We start from the raw sequence: 2,500 nt of genomic DNA, 5'->3' as shown, positions 1-2,500 counted from the left end.
CTGAACACCGACCCCAGAGGGCCGGCCCGCGGAGGGTCCTCCCCGACGCGGTCCGGGGCGCCACATCGATCGCAGGGTTATCGACAGTCTCAAGCACTCGACAACAACAAAACCACAACAGCAACGACAAGGAGCCGGGGAGAGGCCGGCAGCCCACGGGAAAGGGCAGCGGCGTTCCCGCCCGGTGCAGGGAGGGGAGAGGCCGAGAGCCCACGGGAAAGGGCAACGGCGATCGCCCCAGGGCACGGGGGTTGAGGGGGTCTGGACCGCGCTTCCGCCGCGAGGGCAGAAGAGGTAGGGAAGGGGAGCGAGTCCCCGCGACAACCCCCGACGGGTCCCCGTTCCGGCGAGCCGGAAGGTTCTCCGACGGCTCCGGACCTCCGAGCGTTCCCCGGGCGAACCCGGGGCCCCCTCGCCAGCCGGCCTCCGCGGTCAGGAGAGCCGGCCGGTAGCCTCGCGGCCGGAGCTCCGCCGGGTCCCTCGCGGGGTCTCCTGCCCGCCTGCGGTGAGGGTCGGACGGCCTGAGCGGCCTCGGAAGCTCCGGAAGTCCGGGCGGTTCTCTTTCCTGGCACGAGAGAAGCCAGTCCCTACAAATCTCCGCGCGGTTACGGTATCGGGGAAGAGAGGGCCCGTGGACCGTTCGATGGCGGGAGCGTGCCGCGGGCGAGAAGATCCTCCCGGAACCGCCGGTCGGCCTCGCGAGGGACGCTCCTCCGATCGCGATTTCGGGGGGAAGTCCCGACCCCGCCCCCCCCCGCCGGCCGCGATGCCCAGATCTCCCGTTTTCGAAGGGTGGAGGGGCCGTCCCCTTTTCGCGGCAAAGCCGTCCCTACCCTCCGGCCGCGAGACCGGGGCGACGCCGCGGGCGAGGCCGACCTCCTGGAACCGACGGTCGGCCTCGCGAGCGACGTTTCCCCCCCCCCCCTTCGGTTCTCCGGCGGTAGAACAGGCCTCCCCGGCCGGCCTCTTCCCGCGGCGGCATCCGCTCGCTCTCGCGCTAAGGGAGCCTTCGGAACCGCGACCGCCCGGTGCGGCGGGGGGGGGGGGGCGCGCGGCCAGCGGCGAAAACTCTTCAGCGCCCCTCTCCCTGCAAAGCTCGGGCCGGCTCCCGTTTCGGCTCGGAGCCGGCCCGCGACCGGCCGCGGCACCGGGGCGACGCCGCGAGCGAGGCCGACCTCCCGGAACCGAAGGTCGGCCTCGCGAGGGACGTTTCCCGGCTTCGGGTTTCCGGCGGTAGACCAGGCCTCCCCGCCGGGCTTTCCCGAGAGACCGGCCCGCTCGCTTTCGGGCCAAGGCGACCCCGCGAAGCGGCGGCCTGCTCTGCCGGCAGCCCCGGAGAGCCGGCGCCGCGGACGGTCCCCCTCCGCTGTCAACCTCCCGGCCGTCCCCTTTTCGCGGCCAAGCCGTCCCGCCGCCCGGCCGCGAGACCGGGGCGACGCCGCGGGCGAGGCCGACCTCCCGGAACCGACGGTCGGCCTCGCGGGGGCCGTTTCCCCCCTTCGGGTTTCCGGCGGTAGACCAGGCCTCCCCGCCGGGCTTTTCCCCAGAGACGGGCCCGCTCGCTTTCGGGCCAAGGGGACCCCGCGAAGCGGCGGCCTGCTCTGCCGGCAGCCCCGGAGAGCCGGCGCCGCGGACGGTCCCCCCGCCGCTGTCAACCTCCCGGCCGTCCCCTTTTCGCGGCCAAGCCGTCCCGCCGTCCGGCCGCGAGACCGGGGCGACGCCGCGGGCGAGGCCGACCTCCCGGAACCGACGGTCGGCCTCGCGGGGGCCGTTTCCCCCCTTCCGGTTGCCGTCGGTAGACCAGGGGAGAAACGTCCCTGGCGACAGGTGTAAGAAAAACAAATATTAAAGGTACCCTTGACCGGAAGTTATATTCTTGCTTTTGAAAACAAAGAAGGAGACAAAAAACTTAACCGTCATCCTCCCTCTTATTTTCCCCTCTTTCTCGACGTACCTTCCGAACTTCTTCCGCTCCATCTTAAGACCTTCGAAATCATAGCCTCTCAATTGGTCCGTTTCGCTCCACGCCATGGCTTTTATGATCCGATCCCATTTCTCTGGTATTTCTTCTCGCTTCCACGACTGCGCGTACGATGTCCTAGCAGCCGAGAGCCAGTGCCGGATCAAAGCTCTATCTTCTTTTGGAGATTTTTTCCATAACCCCAACAGAAAAGCCCCTGCAACTTTGTTAAACGCATATCCCGAGATAGTAGACATCTCTCGCTGAATCAACCGCCGAAATATTTCAGCTCTTTGACAAGTCCACCACATGCGGTAGAAAGAGCCTTCGTGGGTTTTTTTTTTTTTTTTTTTTTTTTTTGCATTCCCAACACCTCTCAGGCATCTGGTTATTCATCGTTGCTAGGTTTTGTTTTTGTTTTTTTCTCTCTCGGGAGTCTTTCTTTGTATAAGCAGTTTTATTAGTAACATATGGTAGCGGAACTATATCTACAACTTATAAAAGCTGAAAGTAAAAGAAAGATCTTTCTACCCCACATCT

Source organism: Heteronotia binoei, unplaced genomic scaffold (genome assembly GCF_032191835.1).
Source record: "Heteronotia binoei isolate CCM8104 ecotype False Entrance Well unplaced genomic scaffold, APGP_CSIRO_Hbin_v1 ptg000536l, whole genome shotgun sequence".
Lineage (NCBI taxonomy): Eukaryota > Metazoa > Chordata > Lepidosauria > Squamata > Gekkonidae > Heteronotia > Heteronotia binoei.
This window is presented reverse-complemented; position numbering follows the sequence as displayed.